Genomic DNA, 24,041 nt, shown 5'->3' with positions numbered 1-24,041 from the left:
ATAAAATATTAAAATTAGAAGTCACATTTGAATTATATTTGTAATTGTATTGAGAACCAGTAGAAAATAAAGCAAAGAGAATTTCAGTTAAAATCATGATTTTATAGAAAAGAAGTGGGGAACTACAGGCAAGGAAAGGCAAGTAAGAAAGAGAAGCAACAATAATATTGAGACAACGAAGAGCCAAGAGTGTTTCAGTAGAAAGATGAAAAAAAGAAACATTACCATCAATACTGCTTCCGAATTTAGAGGAAAACTGCTTTAGCAGCAAGTCTTAGAAGTGTGGGATCAGGATTAAATGAAACGTTCAGAATTTGAAAAAGGTGACCAACTCCGACAGTTTTTCTCCCTCCCTCACTGTATTTGTTTAGACTGACATTGCAAAAGGGACAAATAAGAATCAGTTAACGTTTAGTCAAATTGCAATTTTGCTCAAATAATATTGCTAATGTAGCTAGAGAGTCAAGATCCAATGAGGGGCTGAACAAATTATATTTTATACAGTTCAAGACAGCTCAGAGCCACCTTCTCAAGGGCAGTTGGGGATGGGTAATAAACACTGGCATAACCATTGACATCAATATTCCACGGATGTTTAAATTTTAAACAATTACTTATTAGCCAAGTGGTGCAGGTGTACTCCAGATATCTGAAAATGTGTTGCTGGAAAAGCGCAGCAGGTCAGGCAGCATCCAAGGAGGAGAATCGACATTTCGGGCATGAGCCCTTCTTCAAGGCTCATGCCCGAAATGTCGATTCTCCTGCTCCTTGGATGCTGCCTGACCTGCTGCGCTTTTCCAGCAACACATTTTCAGCTCTGATCTCCAGCATCTGCAGTCCTCACTTTCTCCTACTCTAGATATCTCAGTGGAATTCTTGGGTTTTACATCATTCAGACCCCAATTTACTGCAGTTGGATTGTGTCTCTAGCTGTGGTCAGTCACGGGGTGATTTCTCCTGCCTAACCTCCACACCAGCACAGCAGCGTGCAAGTGATGTCTGGAGATACTGCATTGAAGCTGGCAAGTTGGAGCACATCTGATGCCAAACCATTGGTCATGTTCTTTTCAGAATTAAGGATGCAGCCTCAATGTTAGTTTGAGTTAGTAATAGTACTGTTAATGCACTTGAAAAACATAGTGGGTTTCAGTCCTACTGAGTCTTGACTGCAACTAGTGTTCTGAGAGAGTGTAACACACTTGAAAGTATCACTCTTGGGGCGAGATAATAACTCGGGCACTGTATGGGCTCTTGGTGGGAAGTAAATTATCCCATGCCGGGGTGTTCTGATGTCTTGGTTAGTAGTTATCCAACATCACCACATCAGATTCTCTGGCTACTGATGTTGTTGTTTCAGTGAGCCTCATGTATACATAATGTCAATTACATTTCCATAATAGTGGTTACACTTATTTATAAAAAATACTTCTTCATTAGTTGGCAAATACTGGAGCAATTTCCTGAGGCTGTCACTGTTGCTACATAAATGCATTTTTAAAAAACAATTAAGAGCGATTAACTTGCCTTCTAAAATCAATTATTGGTTAATTACTTAGCTGTCTCACAACAGCTTTGATCATTCACAAGATAGGGCAGCATGGTGGCTCAGTGGTTAGTAATGCTGTCTCACAGCGCCAGGGACTCTGGTTCGATTCCAGCCTCGGGCGACACTGTGTGTGGAGTTTGCACATTCTCCCCGTGTCTGCGTGGGTTTCCTCTGGGTACTCCGGTTTTCTCCCACATTCCAAAGATGTCCAGGTCAGGTGAATTGGTCATTCTAAAAATTACCCAGTGTTCAGGGTTGTGTAGGTTAGGAGTATTAGTCTGGGGTAAATGTAGACCAGTAGGAATTGGGTCTGCGTGGGTTACTCTTTGGAGGGTTGGTGTGGACTTATTGGGCTGAAGAGCTCGTTTCCACACTGTAGGTATCGATATCTATACATCCAAGAAATGGTGAATGCAAGTGCCACATGTGGATTGGGATAGGAGATGGTGGTACAAATGCTAATAAAATCTAAATTGGTTGATGTAAGTTAGTTTGGTAAGTGAAACTGAAATACCATTAACTCCTCGGCACACTAATTGACAAATGCTGGATTGTTTCCTGACCATGAGAAAAGGTGAAATGCGATATGCATTTGTCCTTTGCAGTTGTAGCTTGCAAATGTTCATTTTGAAAACACAGGATAGGGATAGCAGGTACTGGCAAAGAGATATTTGAAGAAATCAGCTTAGAATTTGGCAGGAAACATAGAAAAAAAAAAGGATTTCAGTCCATATAAACCAGATAAATAAAGTATAGAGTCTCCACTTTATAAATGGTGTCCCAAAATTGTTGGGGAACGTATGGTCTAATGAGAGGGAGGAAGTGAAGGAAATCAGTATTTCTGTGGAAACGGTATTATGGCAATGGATAGGACTAAATGCTAATAAATCCTCAGGGGCCCAAAAACCGACATCCCCGGGTACGTAAAGAAGTGGCCATAGAAACTGTTGAGGTATTGGTCATCATCTTTCAAGATTCTATAGATTCTGGAACATTTCCTTGGATTGTAAGATAGCTAGTGTAACCGCACATTCTCAAAAAGGGGGTCAGAGGGAATACAGGGTTTTACAGACTGCTGCGCCTGACATTAGTAATAGGGGAAAATGCTAGAATTCATTAAAATAGATTTGATAGCAGGGCACTTGGAGAACAGTGACAGGATTGGACAGAGTTAGCATGGATTTATAAAAGGGAAATCATGCTCGACAAATCTACTGGAATTATGAGGATGTAACTCGGAGAAGTGATACAGGGAACCTGCAGATATGAGTTACTTGGACAATCAGAAGACTTTTGAGAAAGTCCCCATGAGAGATTAGTCTATAAAATTCAAGTGCACAAGATTTGGGGTTATGTACTGATATAAATAGAGAACTGAGTGACAGATGGGAGACAAACAGTAGGAATAAATGGGCCTTATTGAGTGGCAGCCTTTGACTAGCGGGACACTGCAGGGATCAGTGCTTGGATCCCAGCTATTCATGACATATATTCATGATCTGGAATAGGGAACTGAATGTAATATCACCACTTTGAATTAAAGACAAAATACTGCTCAGCATCTTTTCGAAAGGAGGAATTGGATTGGGTCCAAAAAAAAAGAGCAAATAACTTTTATTAGTCACAATGTTCAAATATATTACAGGAGCTGAAAATGTTCACATTGGAGAAACAAAAGCTTGGGTTGATCATAAACAAGTCTACAACTTCGTAAGGGATACGGACAAGACAAAACTGAGGACTGCAGATGCTGGAGATTAGAGTCGAGAGTGTGGTGCAGGAAAAGTACAGCAGGTCAGGCAGCATCCGAGGAGCAGGAGAATCAACATTTTGGGCATAAGCCCTTCATCAGGAATGAGGCTGGGAGTCTTCGGGATGGAGAGATAAAATGGGAGTGGGATGGGGCTGAGGGGAAGGTAGCGGAGAGTGCAACAGATGGATGGAGGTGGGGGTAAAGATGATAGGTGGGAAGGAAGATGGACAGGTGGGACAGATCATGAGGATGGTGCTGAGCTAGGAGGTTGGAACTGGGATAAAAAAAGAGGGGGATGGGGAAATGAGGAAACTGCTGAAATCCAAATTGATGTCATGGGTTTGGAGGGTCCAGGGGCGGAAGATGAGGCGTTCTTCCTCCAGGTGTCGGGCGGTTAGGGCATAGTGATGGAGGCAGCCCACGACCTGCACGGGCCGGTGGGGTTGGTTGGTGTGGATGTACCAGAGATGTTCTCTGAAGCGCTGTGCAAGTAGATGTCCTGTCTCCCCAGTGTAGAGGAGACCACACTGGGAGGACTGGATACAGTAAATGACATGTGTGGAAGTGCAGGTGAAACATTGATGGATATAAAAAGACAAACACCAGTATGTTTAAAAGAGTCTTGGGTTTTTTTCAACAAAGACAAAGCGCTGTTTCAAATATAGAAGAGATAAGGTTAAAAGACAATAATGCTTTAACTATGCGATACTGCCGGTGGCAAAATGTATGAAATTAACTCCCTAGCAGTTCTGAGGGCAATCAATCAATGATAGATGCATGGTACTATATTTAAAACTAACTTTATATTTTAGATTTATTAAATAAATTTAAATTCCACCAGCTGCCATGATGGGATTTGCGCTCATGTCCCTCAGGCATTAGCCTAAGCCTCTGATTTACCACTGCAGCAGAGTCTTCCCCTCCAGCAGTTACTGAATTTCATTACATAAATTGGAAATTGCAGTCTCCTGCAGCATGCATTTGTGAAATATTTGGTGAATAACATTTTGCAATTCAGTTTCAATTTTACTTGTCTCTCAAACCTCTGCATGCTTTCAAAACAGAGTTTTCATCGGAAAGAAATTACCAGAAAGTATGCAACTGCTGATGTTTTCTTTCTGACTTTAATGCGTATGAAGAAACTCCAATCCAAAATTATGCTTGCTTAAAAATTAAATTTCAACCTTTGTTAAAGAAAGGGCACAATTGTGAAAGGAAGAGAAGGCTTTTAAAGCTTATTCTGTTGGTTAAAGCTGTTACTCATAGTTGGCTCCAGATTGAAGCATTGATCATTTAAGAATTTTTATGAAACTTCTTTTCTTTATAAGTGTTTCAGGTGAACTGATCATAATTGTACAGCATCAATTAATGCCTTAACTTTTGTTTTTCCATTAAAATTTACTAACATTGGAGAAAATAATAGTTTTCAGTTATTGGAATTTTGACGACATCACACCATATGCTTGCCTGCAGGGATTGTTTATATGTTGCAGTAACAGCCAAGTACTCCATTCCCGGTCCATGTGGATTTAATAGACAGTTAGGTTAGATCAGCCTTAAAACTATTTTCTGAGGTCATTATACAGTAATTATTTAGCCTCTTATTGGATCATAAATAAATGTTTAACTTGCAAGTATACAACATGTTAAGTAGTCTTAAAATTGATTCGGTATATAACTTATAGCTGCTATTATAATTTTTACCTGTAGCAGTTAGTGTAGATCCTGAAGTATTGAATGAAAAGCAAATTTAATTAAGACTTTGAAAATTATTTCTGCTTTCCTCTTGAATTTGGCATTAACTATATCAAAGAAATAAACTGACTTTTTTTTTTAGTAGTATGATATCAAATCCTTATTATATATAAATAAAATTAAATATCATTTATTTTTGAGATTTGATTTTGAACTAATGACATGTAGTTTTGGTCTGTGTACACAAAAGAGTTTTAATGATTAACAGGTCAGTATTTCTGGAGCCTTTTGTTTTCAAAACCAGAATATGGTGAGAGAGACACAGCGTGAGAGAAATAATTCTAGGATTGATAATGGGAATTTGTAAAACTTTCACAGTGCAAGCAATCAGACAGAGTAAACATTGAAAGCATGCTTTTGATCCAGAAGATGCAGGAATCCTTTTTTCCCATTTCTTAGGGGAAAAAACCCATTGTGTGGAAAGCTTTGAGCCAGTTGCACAAGTCCTAGTTGAAGTTAGATCAATAAACAGTTTCGCCGCTAGAACAGAGGTAGTTTAGAATAGTTAGGGAATGGGTTGCCATTTTGTAAGGATTGCAGCTGAAAACTCCAGATCAGTAGTGTTTCGTTAGAACTTGAAAATGTAATTTAAAGCTGAGAACGTCCAAGATCAGTTGAGGAGTGACTAATTAAAAAAAGCGAATCAAATTCTCAATAGTGGGAATTGAAAGAAATACCTAAATGAATTCGACAGATGTAATAGAGAATGGAACTCTCTCTGGTACGAGTACATTTAACTCTCGATCACCAGTAAGGTGATGGAAGGTGTCATCAACAGTGTTAAGCTGCTCACCGATACAAACGCAAAGTATGTTGGAGAAACTCAGCAGGTGTGGCAGCATCTGTGGAGAGAGAAACAGTTAAATGATTCAAGCCCGGTATTACTGTTCTTCAGTGAGCATGCTTTGATGATCAAATGAAAGAAAGAACAGTGGATGCTGGAAAACAGAAATAGCTTGAGAAACTCAGCAGGTCTGAAGAAAAATCATTGGACTCAAACCATTAACTCTGCTTTCTCTCAACAGATCCCATCAGACCTGCTGAGTTTCTCTAGAAATTTCTTTGTTTCTCACCGATTGTCAGTTTGCCCTGGGAGAATCCACTCAGCTTCTGACCTCATTACAGCTTAGTTCAAATATGAATAAAAAGAGGAATTACAGAGGTGAGTTGAGTGTGTCAGCCCTTGACATCAAGGTTACATTTGAAGGAGTGCGGCATTAGGATGTTCTAGCAAAACCAGAGTCAAAAGAGAATTGGGGAGAAAAGAAATCTGCACTGGTTGGAGGTCAGTCATCTTAGTTACAGGAGGTCTCTGCAGGAATTCCTCAGGGTCATGCACAAGTCAAGAGTGTGATAGAATGTTCTCCACTTGCTGGGTGGCTGCAGCTTCAACAACACTCAGGAGGCCCAATACCATCCAGGTATCGCTTGATTGGCACCACATCCACAAACATCCATTCCCTCCACCACCAATGTTCGGTAGTAACACTATGTCATCAAAAAGATGCATCGCTCAGACAATACCTTCCAAATCCATGACCACTACTATCTAGAAAGACATGGACAGTTGATACATGGGAACACCACCACCTGCAAGTTCCTCTTCAAGACATTCACCATCCTGACTTGGAAATGTATCAGTGTTCCTTCTGTGTCACTGGGTCAATTCAGGAACTCCCTCATGAATGTCATTGTACCTACATCAAATAAATTGCAACTCAATCCCATTTCGAAGGGCAATAAGAATGGGTTGCAAATTCTAGCCCAGCTAGGGTCACTCATCCCATAAGTACGCACACAATAAAAAGTTAGTTTACGGAGTTTCACCAGTCTATTTCAGAACTACAGATACTTGATATGGATTACAAATCTGAAAAAGACAATTTAAAATTACTTAGGTGATGATAGCAGTGGTGACAGTGACATTTACATGGCAGCTTTAGCACAAAAAGACATCCAAAGGCAAAAGCCAAAACATCTGTGAATGTTATTTTAAAGAAATTGTTATTTCTCTTGAGGTGGTTCAGTGTCAAAGTTTGCTTTATAACACTCCTGCGAAGCATGCTGCGATGTTTTATTATATTGAAAGGTGATGTATAAATACAAGTTGCTGTTGCTTAAACAATTCTACCAACACATTACAATTGTAAAACAAATGTGCATGTAATTACTGAGACTGTAACCTCACAGTGGAGTAGTGAAGTAAATTCAGACACCTTTGATAAATAATACAATATCATTCAGGAATGTCAGCTACCCACTGTGACTGGGCTAACTCATTCTCATGAAAATAAAATTTGCTAACAGAGTTTGATTTAACGTGCTGAAGGCCAACTTTCTATTTATTGGTATCTATGTGTTGGTTGGTGATAAACAAAGAAAAATTAGCTTGAAGCTAGATGTTAAAGCAGCAACTATGGGTTTTTTTTTTGCCAACCCTATTTTCACTTTACTCCAAATCTGGTGTGTACTTTGTACACCATTCATTCAATCAGGATTGTAGCTATGGCAGCTACAATGATACAGGATTAACTAATATGACAGATTATCTACTTGACAAGTGGCAGGTGGACTTTAATATTTGTACTTTGGCAGAAAGGCTGAGGACAGTGGTATGATGACCAGCTCTGGGGTGAGAACAGGATACTCCTAAATGGTTATGTCCCCCTCACCAGGGTGAGGAGGGATGAATGAGCTCCCCTTCTTAATTTAACCCCTCCCTCAGTTGGTCACAATAAAATTAACTTAAAATTGATCACTTCCCTCACGGATACCTTTTCTCAATTCAAATAGATGTGTGTTCTTAAAAGGAGCCAGGTTAAATAATCTTTCGAGAGTAAAGAAACATTGAGTTTATTAGTTAATAAAATGAGGAAATGGTAATAAATAGTGACATGCAAACACACAGATTAGCTTTTCACCGAATTAACATTTCTAACAGGTAAAAGAATATACAAGTAAGCCTCTGTCTACATTTAAAGTAATACTAATAGCTATAGTGAAGCACTAAAGTGAGATTCTGGGCTCTGCATGTAAGTAGTCAAGAGTGTGGCGCTGGAAAAGTACAGCAGGTCAGGCAGCATCAAAGGGTCAGGGAAAAAAAAAATTGACATTTCGGGCAAAAGCCTTTCATCAGCAAGTAGCCAGGCTTCTATCGTGGTTCCTTTCCAGGAATTACTTCCTCAGATGGCCTGGCTTCTGGTGCTCAGTTTGGGAAAAACTTCTTATACCCATAGTTGTCCTCAAGCTGTAACCTCACAGATAACCATCGCACATCACCATCAGTGGTCTCTCGCAGATGAGGATGATTCCCTTCCACTCTCAGGGTGAGTCCGTAGGTGGCTGTACAGATCCATGTGGCTTACCGCATGCTATTACACTTGGGGCAGGTGGTGGTTGCAGGAAGGGGTGGGTAGGGCATTGGTGTGGCCTACATCACATCCACACGCTGGCATGCACGGGCCTGGGGTTGAATTTGGTTTTGGACCCCATTTCTGTGTATTCCTGGAAGGGTAAAATACAAAACAGGTTTGCAGATTGGAACAATCCGCAGAAGATGGCTTTCTGCAGACAGGAATTGTCAGCATCTGGTTATCTCTATAACCAGAGGAGATCCAAGTCTCATTTGTTTGAAAAAGTCTTGTTTAAGGTTCCTTTAGCATCTTCAGATGTGACATTCCTCCCAGATTGTTACTAGACAGCCACAGATTTTGCTTTTGCATTTTGCTTTGTATCCTCTTTGAATTAGAGCACATGCTTTTTAAAAGTTTAATATGCCAGATAAGTAGTCTAAGGTTATGATTGATTGCTATTACTAGAGGAGAAAGTGAGGTCTGCAGACGCTGGAGATCAAAGTTGAAACTTTATTGCTGGAACAGCACAGCAGGTCAGGCAGCATCCAGGGAACAGGAGATTCGACGTTTCGGGCACATGCCCTTCTTCAGGAATGAGCAGAGAGTGTTCAGCAGGAGAAGATAAAAGGTAGGGAGGAGGGACTTGGAGGAGGGGCGTTGGAAATGTGATAGGTGGAAAGAGGTCAAGGTGAGGGTGATAGGTCGGAGTAGGGTGGAGGCGGAGAGGTCAAGAAGAAGACTGCAGGTCAGGAAGGCGGTGCCGGGCTGGAGGGATTCGGCTGAGACAAGGTGGGGGGAGGGGGGGATGAAGAAACTGGTGAAGTCCAAGTTCATCCCCTGCGGTTGGAGGGTTCCCAGCTTAATGACATTGTTATTAAAAGAGTGGTTAGGAACAAAGGGAGCTGGAGGATGATCAAATCTAGTGTGCCACTCAGGAGAACAGTTAGTGAAGCACATGAGTTTTTGAGCTTCATAAATAGAGGACAGAGTACAAAAGTAAGGAAAAAAACCGAGGACTGCAGATGATGGGGATAGAGTCAAAAAGTGGCACTGGAAAAGCACAGCAGGTCAGGCAGCATCCAAGGAGCAGGAGAGTCAACGTTTCAGACATAAACCCTTCAAGATTCCTGATTAGACCCAAACTAAAGTATTGCCTCCAGTTCGGATCACCACATTTCAGAAGAAATAAAAAAAGCTGCAGATGCTGGTATCCAGGTCGACAGGCAGGAGGCTAGAAGGCAACAAGCCAGGCAGCATCAGGTGGAGAAGTCAATGTTTCGGGTGTAACCCTTCTTCAGGGCTCATCAGGACCGCCTGATGCTGCCTGCCTTGTTGTGCTCCCTCAGCCTCCTGATGCTGCCTGCCTTGCTATGTTCTCCCAGCCTCCTGATGTTGCCTGCCTTGCTGTGTTCTTCCAGCCTCCTGCCTGTCCACCACATTTCAGAATGCAAGAATCCCTGACAGACTGCAGAGAATATTTACCAGGATTTATTGTTCCCTAGCTGTGACAGTTGCAGGTGGAAAAGCTGAAGTTGCTCTCAGGACTCTTGGTATCCAGATTACTGTATCCCAGGCCCCGATTCCTCTTTTCCAAAACCAATTCCGCTGCCTCATTGCTGGAACTTCTGATGGACTCTCTGGTCACCATCACTGATTTCCTTCCTCCAAACTCTTCCTAATTATTGGCCAAGTCCATAAATGAGAAGATGCCAATCTTGGTCTAGTCTCTCCAGAATATTTCCTGTTGGCATTTCAGATTTCCAGCATCTATAACACTGCACTTACTCTTGAAATAAAGATTGCTCAGGTCATCTTAACCAATTCTCCCTACAACCAATTCCCATCACTGGTTTGAGGTTACCACGAAGTTCTCTCCCTCTCAACCTCTTCATTCATCGGAGGTCTGGTGGCCCTCAGGTGAAATCACCACCAGTTGCTTCTCTCTAATGAGACAGCAGCCCATATGGTCTGATCAGACTATGGCAACACAACAACCACCACCACCAATAACTAAATTGAAAGAAAAGATGAAGATTAGAGAAAAGTTCAGTCAAAAAACTGCACATCACGAAACTTTCATTCCATGAGGGAGGAAAAGCTTACAGTTCAAATGGTGATTCTTTTTCATGAGTAGGATAAGAAAGATACACTGGTGCGCCACACACAGTAGAATTTTACAGCACGGAATTCAATTCAGTTTTGGCTGCAGTAATTCTTTGTCAGAGCTATCCAATTCGCCTAATTTATTTTCTTTCATTTCACATATTGGTTAACTTCACTTGGAAAAGCATCATTGATTTGTTTCCACTGTTATTTCTATTGCTGTGTTATGTATTCTACATCACCCCAAACTCTCACATTGCTCTTAGTGTGATGGCCCTGATGAAAGTTAGAATCTGACTCGTGAAAATAGTTTTGCTTCAATTACCTTGTTAAAGTCCTTTGCGATTGCAAATAGATATAATCGGATTTTTTTCTTGGTACCTTCTGTTTCAGTGAAAAGAAAATGTACTCCACAAATCTCACCGCTTAGCTGAAACTGATCAACATTGGCACCATTTTAGTCAAATGTCCGGTGCAAGGTCACCATGGCCTCGATTTCCTTTCTAAAATAAAAAAAAGTGTCCAAAATCAGACATCATGTTCTAATCCTGAGTTAAGTGGTGATCTGTATCAGTAGAAAGGTAAAATAGTTACAGCATGGAAATTGATTAGTTAGCCAACATATATACCAGCTCTCTGCAAAAGCAATTCTACATCTGGTTACAATAGTCCTTAAGCACCTTACGCAATTGCCTTTCAAAGGGCATGATTGAATCTGCCTCCAAATCACGTGATGTGTACTATTTTCCCTCCTATTGCTACCAATCATTCTTTCATCAATCACCTTAAATTAGTATCCTCTTAGTGTTTCGTGAATCTTCCACCAATAGGATTAGTTTCGCTTATCAATTCTGTCTAGAGAGCTTGCGTAAAATGCCACATTGCCTCAGGTCAAGATAAGCAAATCCTGGACATTTACCCTTTGGCTCATGCCATCCACCCAACTCTAGCCCTTCGATTGCACTAATCTCTGCACAGACTGAAGGAGCTACCAGTCCCTTCTCCTCAACAGACAGCCACCCCTGCCCATGCTGCTTAAACACAGTCAAGTAAGCCAGACTTTTCTCATCTTGCCTGAAGCTCAAATCATTGCAGGACAGATGGAAATAGGCCCTTATTTGGTCATTAGTTGACCATTTGAAAGCCTCAGTTGGCAAAGGGACAGGAAGCTAGAGGGTGCGCCTTCTCAGCTGGAATGGAATTCTGGCCTGCCAGCCCCTGGCTCATGAACACAAACAGAAATTGCTGGAGAAACGCAGCAGCTCTGAGAAACAAAGTTAACGTTTCAAATGAAACGTTAACTCTGCATTCTCTCCATAGATACTGCCAGACATGCTGCACTCTTAGTATTGTGGATCCCCAATATTTGCTGAACTACAGCTTTCAATTTAAAACCTTTGTAGTGTTTTGCATCTGTGCAATACAAGGCTGTGCCAATTAGCAATAATCTAAAGTATAGAACAATGGTCAAAATGTTAATTTCAATAATTATAACAGCACAGTATTAATATCTTGGCCACGCCATTGAACAAATTCCTAGATTAGAAGTCGCTACACCTCGGAAGTACATTATTGACCAGAAAATGCTTTTAGGCAAAAGTGAGGATTGCAGATGCTGGAGATTAGAGTCAAAAGTGTGGTGCTGGAAAAGCACAGCAGGTCAGGCAGCTTCCGAGGAGCAGGAGAATCGACATTTCTGGCAAAAGCCCAATGAAGGGGTCAATTCCCCTGCTTCTCTGATGCCTTTTGCTTAGCCTGTAGTTACATAAATGCATTTTTATTTTCTTTCATATCAGCAACAACTATGGCTCAGAGTAGTTTGAAGACAGAGCACCATAGGATATGCCTGAAAATGAAAAATGCTGGAAATCAGTGGGTCAGGCAGCATCCATGGAGTGATAGCACACTAATGTTTCAAGTCTAGATGACTCTTCATCAGAATATGACTGTGCTGCTATGTGTCAGGTCTTGCAGCTTTTGTTAAACAAATACATTTCAAAACATACTTTGACATTAGGTAGACTTATCAGTTAGTTGTAGCAATGAAGTAACAGTAGCATTAATTAGTAATGCCACCAGGAAGGAACAATGCATAAAAATGAAGAGCAGTGAACTTGAAAATTGAAGCAACTGTATAAATAAGTATACATGATTGATTGATATATTAACGCAAGTATTAAACTGTGTAGATGTCAACATTAATTAGGTGCAAACTGACATTTTCCTCGCTGCTATCAGTTCTGAGGAAGGGCCACTCGACCCGGAACGCTAACTTTGATTTCTCTCCACACATGCTGCCAGACCTGCTGAGCTTTCCCTGCAACTTCTGATTTTTGTCATTAATAGGTGCAATATTTAAAAAGCATTCCATCTTTATAAAACTTCATCATCTATTTTAATAGCTCAAAATGGTGAAGCATATCTAGGATGTTACTTGCCAAAGAACAAGAAAAATTGATCTGTTTTTTTCCCACCAGTGCAGATGATATTATTCACATGCGCAAGGTATGCTAACTAGCACACAATCTAGTAAGTTTGTTTGGAACGACTCAGGCAGGCAGTCAAAGAAAGCATCTCGCTGAAACTAGCCAGAACATCAAAGCAACGGATTTGTCAAGACTAGTGTTCAACAACAGAAAACTCTTGGTACTTTTTCCAATGCATTTAGTGCAGTACGTAATGATTACATAGTTAATGGCAGGACCCTGGGGAGTGTTACCAAACAGAGACATCTTGGAGTGCAGGTACATAGTTCCTTGAAAGTGGAATCGCAGGTAGATAGGGTAGTGAAGGCGGAATTTGACGCACTTGCTTTCATTGGTCAGTACATTGAGTTCAGGAGTTGGGACGTCATATTGCAGCTGTACAGGACATTGGTGAGGCTATTTTTAGAATACTGAATTCAATTCTGGTCTCCATGTTATAGGATATTGTTAAACTTGAAAGGATTCAGAAAAAAAATTTACAAGAACGTTGCTGGAATTAGAGGGCTTGAGCCAAAGGGAGAGACTTTCTTTCGTGTAGTGTTGTGGGCTGAGGCGTGATCTTATAAAATCATGAGGACCATGGATAGGGTAAATAGTCAAGATCTTTTTCCAAGGGCGTGGAGAGTCCAGAACTAGAGGGCATAGGCTTAGGGTGAGGGGAAAGATTTAAAAGGGACCAGAGGGTGGTGAGTGTATGGAACGAGCTACAAACTGGTACAATTAAAATATCTGGAAGATTAATGAATGATTTATTGTCACATATATCTAGGGGGATACAGTGAAAAGTGTTCTGTTGCCACAATCTGGCGCCATTTTGAGATGCAAAAGAATGAAAAGTACTTGGAGATTTCATTTTCATCGGCCAGGGTCCCAAACATGGCTCCAGGACTCATGCAAGGTCCCTGCTCGGCGCATACCACCACCATCGCTGCAGCCAATGCCTTACCGCCAATTCCAGGAGTCCACGCATCAGGCCTACGAAGTCAGGAGTTCCCACTCTGGTCACCACAACACTCCGGCCTCCCTGCGACGTCAGGAAGATTAAGAAAAAAGAAAAAAAAAGGAAAAAAAGACGAAAAAAGGAGAGAGGAAAAGAAAAAAAGTGCAGCTGGTCTTGAGCAGATGGGTCTACCATGCGAGCATCTTGAATATCTGGAACTGCTCTCCCCCCTGCACTGCAGGGTGAATAGGGTGGGTTGAGAGAGACATGGGCCAAATGATGGCAAATCGGACTAGATCAATTTAGCACATCTAATCAGCATGGATGAGTTGGACTGAAGGGTCTGTTTCCATGCTGTACATCTCTATTACTATCACGCCAAGAAGACAATATTTTAGCTCAGAACCAGGCAATTCAGTACAATAGGTCCATGACAACATTGACCCCCTACAGTCTCCTCACCCTTTCTTTCTGACAAATCTCTGCTTTTCAACTTCACGTAGTGTTAGTTTCCCCTTGAAGGCATTTATCTGAATGGCCACAACCCTGTGGTAGCAAAATCAAAATTCTGTCCACTCAGGCCGAATGGTGAAGTTTTTCTTGAATTCCTTTTGCATATTTCCTCATCAAATAGAAGCCAGGATCAGGAATCTATTGGATTTTCTATTTTAATATAAATCTCTCCAGCACGAGTTACCACTATGATTCTGTGTTCAGACCGCAGTCTCTGCTCTGCTACATAAACTGCACAGTGAGAGATCTTCTGTTGCAGGATGTGGAGTTTCCTTATTTTGCATTCAAAGACCAATAATGTCATTCAGGCCCCTCAAAAATCATTAACTTTTACCAATAAGAAAGCACCCCATTTTGTTAATATCCAATAGGTCACATAATCTGAATCATGACGTGGCCGTACTGGTTTTGGACTGGGCTGGACAAGTCACATGATACCAGGTTATAGCCCATCAGGTTTATTTGTAATCACAAGCTTTCAGAGGCAAAGGATCTGACATAGGAGTAGCATTCTGAAAGCTTACAATTTCAAATCAACCTGTTGGGTTATAGCCTGGTGTCATGTGACTTCATGCAAATGTCTGCACCACATCCTTCGAACAATCTGAATTACGTAGCAATCCAATATTAGTTTCCTCCACAAGATATCAGCTTAACTAAGGGTTCGAGGATTTTGTCTCAACAACATTGTTTGAATCAGGATGGTTAGTGACTTGGAGGGGATGGTATTCCAATGTACTGTTTGCTTTTATCCTGGGTGGGGTGAATCATAGATTGAAGAAGTGCCTTTGCAATTTACTGCAATGCATCTTGCAGACAGTTCAGGTTACAGTCATGGCTACCCATGCTTGAGGGAGGGAGTGTTTGCAAGCAATTAAAAAGAGACTGCTTTGTCCGGGATGATGTTGAGCTTCAGCAGTGTTTGCAGCTGTGCTCATCCAGGCAGGTCTAAAATATTCTGTCACAACTCCGACTTTGAAACAGGAGGAAGACGGACCAGGTGATGTTAGGGAACCACATGCCTTCCTTCACAATTAACTCCTCAGGGAAATCCGTGCGGAGGTGTGGAATGCAAATACAACAAAGCCAATATCTCCATCTGAGTTTGGTGAAAGATTCTAATCATGTGCTCGAGAGAGATTCCATTGCTGTGACTGATCAAGACCCTGTAGATTGACCGCAAACAGGCAAATTCTCTATTTCCTGTTCTCTTCCATTTGCCTAGTTCATTTTTTAAACAGCAAGATTCACAATTAAATCAGGGCTAATGTTAATAACTTGCATTTATGTAGCATTTTTCATACTGTATTCTATGCTCACGTTCATATGGCATCTGCTTTAATCAGCTGCTGTCTCAATCAATCCTGCCTCCTTCAATGATTAATGCATATATATATCCAGGTACCACTAGCTCTCCAAACCGCTTCATAATTGTACCCTTTAGCTGATTGTCTCTACTGTTTTCTTCCCAAAATGAATAACCAACATCTCATCCCATTAAATTGTATCTGCATTTATCTGCCCATTCCATTAACCTACATACATCCTTTTTGAAGTTCTATATTACATTCCTTATGGGTTATACTGCTTCCAAGTTTCATATCAGCAAATTTTGAAATTGTGCATTGTACACTCTGATAAATATAAAAATCAACACCACCGGGGCCCTCTGGTAGGAGGTAAACACTAAATCACAATCTCAAAAGGTTATATTCTCAGCTTAACATTTGTCACATGGAATACTTTAGAAGCTGTTCTTATAGCAGGACATTTAGAGTCAGGATAGTTTAGTGATAGCTAAAACATGTTTAACCAAACTCTTAGATGTCTTTGAGAAAGTAACATATGCTGTGGATTTAGGAAACCAATGTCCAATATCACAACCTTATCATTTTTAAACATTATATGTTTCTGAATAATCTTCTCCTGATATCACCTTTATTCTGGGTAGAGGTTGATGGAAAGTAGCATTTAATGTGTCAACCACACTTTCTGCCTCCACATAATAATCTTCTTCTCACTCCCTTATCGTCTTCACACCACATTATTATTTATATATTAGTAAGTTGGCTGCCAGTTTTTTTTTCCCATTGCCTGTCTTTGCTTCATCGATACCTGTCTGAACCTTCTCTGTGTGGCTTGGTTGTCACTGGGTTATCCAGCTGAGATTTCCCCATTGCACAATTTTTCTATTTCAGCTTAAATTTCTCTCTCTTTCAGCATCCAAAGAACTCTGGATTCATTTGCCCTATATTTTCCCTTCATGAAAATATACCTTAATTGTACTTTAACTACCACTTATTTTTAAAAAACGAAACCTCAGTTTCTTTACAGTTTCCATTAATTAGATTAGATTAGATTCCCTTCAGTGTGGAAACAGGCCCTTCAGCCCTACCAGTCCACACCGACCCTCCGAAGAGTAACCCACCCAAACCCATTTCCCTCTGACTAATGCACCTAACACTATGGGCAATTTAAGCTGGCCAATTCACCTGACCTGCACATCTTTGGACAGTGAGAGGAAACCGGAGCAAACCCATCCAGACACGGGGAGAATGTGCAAACTCCACATAGACAGTTGCCCAAGGCTAGAATCGAACCTGGGACCCTGGTGCTGTGAGGCAGCAGTGCTAACCACTGAGGCACCAATTTAACTGGATCCATTTTTACCTGACTGAAATTGTCCCAGTCAGTCAGTTATTTTTAGTCTGGATTGTTCTTTGTCCTTTGCCACAGCCAACCAACACATTTTGGTACAATCACTGTCCCCAAAGTGTTTCCCTACAACAACCTGATCCACTTGGTCCATCTTATTCCCAAGAACCACGACTCGCAGAGAGTAGCACTTCTCAGCAATATCCTTGCATCTCCAAACATTCCCCACAATTTTACAAGCCAATTATTTAAGTATAACTGATACTAAACTTAGCTAATAAAGAAAGACAAGTGTAAAAAAGGAACACAAACTCTGTAATTATTAATGATTACTTCTCACGAACCTTTAGAAAGCAGTTTAATTACTTTACATATAATGGCTACATAACAATAGCGATTACAGTTCAAAAATAATTAACTGTGAAATGTTCTGGGATAAACTTTCCTCAATTTTAATTTACAAGACGTCAGACTGTTCATTGCACAAGCAAACGACAACATCATTAGTTGCACTCAACATCATAGACTGATTTGCTTTGTTATTTTTTTTCTAGACTGAAGCAGCTCTATGCCAGCAGGATCTTACCACCAACTGATCACAGATTTTACTGGCGGGCTGTTCCAAAAGCTCTCGACTGAGATCTTTACCTTTCAGCTGTCGTTGATGATTATGTCTTTTGAAAGTAAGAGAAACCAGACAGCCATTACTAAGAGTATCCAGCAGTCCACTATATTGTTCTTTGCTGGGAACAAAACTGACTCACAACAATGCTGTCCCAATGGCTGTATTACTACTTGTAATGGTTTCCAATCATGGCCAATCTAAAATCGGGCACATCTGTAATTTTTGAATTAAGTCCCCATAAAGATTAGGTGCTGTTACTTGGACTACCTTAATAATAAGGTAAACTTGAAACTTACACTAAAAACAACAGCTGCTTGAAGGTTTATGGTATTGTAGAAACATGTTTGTGTCTAATCTCAAGCCTATAGTTTGAAGAGAAATTCAACAGGAGCTTAAAAGTAAACGGGACATGATCTTTGAGACCAAAGATGAAACTGATTTGTGTTTCTTGTGTGAACAAGTTTTCTTAAAACACCTATCTTTAAAATAAGTTTATTGTCATTAAGTGTATATCAGGTCACACATATTAATGAGAAAAAAAGCTTAAAATTTTGAAATCAATTTGATATAAACCATGAGGCAGGTCCACATTATTTCCTACCATGTTTGCCAAGGGTAGGTTAAGTTCAAGTTCGAGAGATTATGCCCACGGGTGATAATTTTCCCAATTCCCTGTTCCACTAAAACACAATCCTCTCTTCAAAAACAGGAAGCTGGTGATTTTATTTTATAATGACTGCTTATGCAATGATAATAAACATACAACTGTGGAAAGCTAAATATATCATCCAAAACACTAGCTTAGAGTCAATTTTCAAATGCATTTCCTTGCTAATGTGAACAAATTTTTGTGTGAAAATTTTTTGTTCTTTACAAGCTTCTGAATTTAATCACGTGTACCCACAAAACTTGCAATAATCATCATCAGATCCAATTGAGATCATAACAAACTTTGTCTTGGTTGAAAAAATCACATTTCAAAATGTCCGATTAATGAGCAGCAGAATGTAATGTTGAGTCCGATAGATGGAGAAGCCTTGTGTCTAATTTCTCATTAGGTAAAAACAATGACTGCAGATGCTGGAAACCAGATTCTGGATTAGTGGTGTTGGAAAAGCACAGCAGTTCAGGCAGCATCCGAGGAGCTGTAAAAATCGACGTTTTGGGCAAAAGCCCTTCATCAGGAATACAGATAGAGAGATAGTTTCCTCATTTCCCCTTCCCCCACCCCACCCCAGTTCCAAACTTCCAGCTCAGCACTGTCCCCATGACTCGTCCTACCTGCCCATCTTCTTTCCCACCTATCCACTCCACCCTCCTCCCTGACCTATCACCCTCATCCCCTCCCTCACTCACCTATTGTACTCTATGCTACTTTCTCCCCACCCTCATCCTCTCATTTATCTCTCCACCCTTCAGGACTCTGCCTGTATTCCTGATGAAGGGCTTTTCCCTGAAATGTCGATTTTACTGCTCCTTGGATGCTACCTGAACTGCTGTGCTCTTCCAGCACCACTAATCCAGACTGGGTTCAATGAGCAGTGGGTACAACAATTGACTTGAACTTCCACAGGACCAAATGGAGCATTTGTCCTGATTACAGACCAGACCCAACTCCTCAAAACAGATTTAAAGGTGACAGCCTAGACACCAACATTTTCTTGTCTTAAAAGCAAATGTCAGTTGTTGCATTCTGGATGCAATTCAATTGATCAATTTGAAGCAAAACACTTTATTCATACATTATAGTTAAGATACAACAAAAGGAAGAAGAAATTGGAATAATTAACTCTATTGGAAAACTTAACAGAATAACATGTTATTAAACTACTAAACAGTAACTGTTCCAATATATGATGTTGAGGTGCCAGTGTTATGACAATAGACAAAGTTAAAAATCAGGGTAGGTAAAAACAAGAACTGCAGAGTCGAGATTAGAGTGGTGCTGGAAAAGCACAGCAGATCAGGCAGCATCCAAGGAGCAGGAAAATTGACGTTTCGGGCAAAAGCCTGGGCTTTTGCCCGAAACGTCAATTTTCCTGCTCCTTGGATGCTGCCTGACCTGCTGTGCTTTTCCAGCACCAAAGTTAAAAATCACATAACACCAAGTTATAGTCCAACAGGTTTATTAAGAAGTAGAAGCTTTCGGAGCTCTGGTCCTTCTTCAGGTAGCTGTGAAGCAGGATCATAAGACATAGCATTTATGACAAAAGATCACAGTGTCATGCACGCAACCGATTTGATATGATATGTTGAACAAACCTAGATTGCTGTTAAGTCTTTCATCTTTTAGAATGGGTTGCAGGTTTTGCTTCATTAATATGTAAATCCCAGAACTTCTTTCAAATCACATTCAAGATAACTTAAGGTTTTATAAATAGAGGTGACATTTCAGCTCAGACAATGCATTAAAGGTGTGAGGTTAGGTTCTGTCTGGATCTATTTCCAAAAGTAGGAATTTATAAAATGTTACATGGATTGACTGCCAACAGATTGTGTGCTTTTTGAACAAAATAGAATGTATCTGCAATTACAATTCTGCAAATGCACCCCATAGGTGTGTGAGCGTGCATGTGAGGGAGAAGGATAGGGGTGGGGGGGGGTGAGTATGTGCCATGTAAGTGGGAGCGCATTGAGTATGTGTGTCTTTTTTGGGGGGGGGGGGGGGGGAGAATGGGAATGTATGTCAGAGACAAAGTGTGCGTGCGCGTGAGAGTGCGTGCGCGTGAGTGCGTAAGTGTGTAAGAGAGCGCAAGAGCGAGGGTGAGAGAGAGGATAGTGTAGTTGGGTCACCTGTAGTGTGACATGAACCCAAGGTCCTGGTTGAGGCCATCCTCATTTGTGATTTTTTTTAAACCTTGTTCTAATATACAGTAGAACCTCAATTATCAATTATCCAAATTTTGGATTATCCAAACAAGATTTCAAGGTCCCGTAAAAACGGCATTTGGCCACTCATCAATCAGTTAAACAGCATTATGGTGTGTATTGCCAGATAACTGAGAAATATTGGGATAACTGACACTCTAATTATCGCTTATTTCCATTTATCCAAATGATTAATTATCTGAACAAAATACTTCCTGCTCGTTTCGTTCAGATAATCAAGGTTCTACTGTCGTAACATCCTATAAACACACCTTTGGCAACAGCAATTTCAGTAAAATAGATCGTCTCACAGGCAATTCTCCAGTTCAGGAGGAAAACATCAAGTAAAACCTCAGACAGTAGCAGGGAGAGATGTACTGCATCTTCCAAACCCAGCTTCAAAACCCCAGCAACAACTGCCACGGAGAAACAAACTAAAATCCGAGCTCTGGGGGAGCTTCACCCTACCTATTCAGGCTGCTTCTATTATTCCAACCCTCGAAAAAATCCAAGACCCCACAAACTGTTTACTTTATGGACTTTGAAGCAGACTGATCAGTGCCTCTGTCTCAATCTTTCTTCATATAAACATCCAGGACAAAATGAATCTAGTATCATCACAATACAGATTAAATTCAGAAAACAGACAGGTTGACCAAAAGTGGATTTACATGTCAGGATCTTTTTGAATTTTTTTTGCAGATAGGTTGGTAACAGAGCAGATGGCAAATTATCCTTCATGTTCTGTGCTTTAAATCAAAGTATGTTTATTCATTCCAGCTTTAAAGCAGAAAGATGACATGTAGTTACAATGCTAAATGATCTAGCTTTGATAGGTTTCCACAGACTGCTTAAAGAAATAAGCAAGTTGTGATCTTGTTGCAACAATCCCACCCATTGCGATCGAACAATGTTTAGATTCCTTTCTGTCAACAAACAGTGGGATATAAAAACAGAGAGAAGGGCAGAAATCAGGTTTTTAAAAAGAGAATGCTGGAAAGGAACAGCATTTAGGAAGGAATGACATTTACCCTTTTGAACTGAGCGAATGCAACATCTTATTTACTTTATGAAGCAAAAGTAATTTGTACTGATTGACATAAGTGGGTGCAAACATAAATGTCTTTACTGTATATTCACATTACTAGGAAGTACAGCAGTTTAATGTATTGTATCTGGCCTTACATCACCCAAAAAGTATTTCACCCACCTCCAAAAAGCTTGATCCATGTGTCTAAACACTATATCTGACTCCGTTTTACAAAGAGATAATATTGTTACATCCCTCTGTTTCAACATTTCTTTAAGAAAATCCAGGACAAAATACACCTCAAGCCCTCAGAGCAACTCAGTGGTTAGCACTGTTGCCTTGTAGCGCCAGGGGTCTGGTTTTCATTCTTGATTCGGGTGACTGTGTGGAGTTTGCACATTCTCCCAGTGTCTGCGTGGGTTACCTGTGGGTGCTCAGATTTCCTCCCACAGTCTAAAGTTGTGCAGGTCAGGTGAATTGTCCATGCTAAATTGCCCATAGTGTTCAGGGATGTATGGATTAGTCAGGGGTAAATGTAGAGTAATAGGGTAGGGGGAATGGGTCTGGGTGGGTAGCTCTTCGGAAGGTTGGTGTGGACTTGTTGGGCTGAATGGCCTGTTTCCACACTGTAGGGATTCTATGATTCTCTTCTATGACAAATCTTGTGCTATTAGATATTGGGCACTATGGGCTCAGAGCAGGTACACAAAATGAGAGATGGTAAACCTGCTAGAGGGTGTTTCTGGTCAAATGGAAAACAGCCACCATTGACATAAAAGAACTACACATGCTGCAAAAAACAAAACTGAAATTGCTGGGGAAACTCAGCAGGTTTGACACATCTGTGGAGAGAAAACAGTTCATGTTCCACAGCCACTCTTGAGTTTACTTGGGTAAGGTATTTGAGTACCATCAAGAAAATCTGCCTACAGTAGCTTCTCAAACGATCAAAGTTTATTAAGCCAACGCCGAGAACATAAACATCAGTTCACCTAATTTGCGAACAGAAAATCAATTTTTATCTGACTTTGTATCTTGCCGCTGCACCAGATCCTTGGCTTTCAACCAATTTTCAGCTAATTTTTCACCCTTATATTGCAAGTCATTAAGGATAAGTCCACAGAGTGTACTCATATTTTCTACTTACTGCCACTGCACCACTGGCATTGCAGCCTGAACTAAAGGCAAAGTATAAATATGATGAACAAATCAGACCCTATGAAATTAACTATTGCCTAGTTTTGCAGGTCATGAAATTAATTTCTCTTATTCACGCTTGAATTAAATAGGTAGAATGCTTGTTTCAAGTATGGAATTTCTGATAGACATTTTACTTTGTTACCCTGTCATCATTTGCATGCATGCACAATTTAGAAATGAGACAGTGAAGTTATTGTGATGGGATTCCATGGGGCTGTCTTCCATCCCTGTTCAATTCCACTGAAATCGTTCATATGTTTTCAAAGAAATCAAAGTCTGGCATATTGACCCTGCTGTAAGTCTTAAATCACAGCTGTACACCTGCCACTTTTCCCTTCAAAAGATTGCTAAATTTCAGACTTTAAATGTGAATTTCATTGGGAATAAAATTATTTTAAAAAGTACACTTTTGTTCTCTTGCTTATAACGTGGATTCTGAAGAATTAAAGTGCATCATTTCCCCTTTGGGGAGGTTTCCATAGAATCATTGAGCCATAGAGTCACCCAGCACAGAAACAGAGGCTTCATTGCATTCAGTCCATGCCGAACATAATCTCAAACTAAGCTAGTCCCACCTGCTTGTGTTTGGCCCATATCCCTCCAAACATTTCCTATTCACATACTTATCCAAATGTCTCTTCAATGTTATAACTATACCTGTCTCAACCGTGACCTCATTCCACATACGAACCACTGTGTAAAAATGTAGCTTCATATCTTTTTAAAATCTTTCTCCTCTCACCTTAAAAATATGCCCCCTAGCTTTGAAGCCACCCATCCTAGAGAAAAGACACCCGTTATTCATTTTATCTACACTCCTCATGGTTTGATAAACCTCTAAAAAAGATCACCTCTCAGCCTCCTACACTCCAGTGAAAAAAGTCCCAGTCTATCCAGCCTCTCCTTATAACTCAAACCCTCCATTCCCAACAACATCCTGGTAAATCTTTCTGAACACTCTGCAGCTTAATAATGTCCTTCTTATAATAGGGCAACCAGTCTAGCCACACTCCTGAAACAAGCTTTTTCCCAGTTTTTGTATCATTTTACAGTCTATTTCTGTTTTACAATCTAATTGAGAGACCAGACGCCTAACTGTTAATATTCATTCATTTATGGAACATGGATGCCACTGGTTAGGCCAACATTTATAACACCCCCAAATGCTCAGAGGACAATTAAGAGTTACTACAATCACTGTAGGGCTACAGTCA

At 40.4% G+C, this 24,041-nt stretch overlaps 1 protein-coding gene across 7 annotated transcripts in view; it reads right to left on the bottom strand.

Annotated features, from left to right (window-relative positions):
• Positions 1-24,041, bottom strand: part of klhl29 (kelch-like family member 29) — a 399,100-nt gene that overhangs the window by 298,438 nt on the left and 76,621 nt on the right. Inside the window, exon 2 of one of the 7 annotated variants that reach the window (XM_043676939.2) lies at positions 10,836-11,013. The exons of the other annotated variants lie outside the window; for them this stretch is intronic. The gene's annotated coding sequence lies outside the window, so the exon portion shown is untranslated. The remainder of the gene's footprint in view (positions 1-10,835; positions 11,014-24,041) is intronic. 7 annotated transcript variants of the gene reach the window in all.

Source organism: Chiloscyllium plagiosum, unplaced genomic scaffold (assembly GCF_037043375.1).
Source record: "Chiloscyllium plagiosum isolate Xiang-an unplaced genomic scaffold, Cpla_swu_hap1 HiC_scaffold_3, whole genome shotgun sequence".
In the NCBI taxonomy this organism is placed as follows: Eukaryota; Metazoa; Chordata; class Chondrichthyes; order Orectolobiformes; family Hemiscylliidae; genus Chiloscyllium; species Chiloscyllium plagiosum.
The sequence above is the reverse complement of the archived record's forward strand: the minus strand, read 5'-3'. Positions and strand labels throughout refer to the sequence as shown.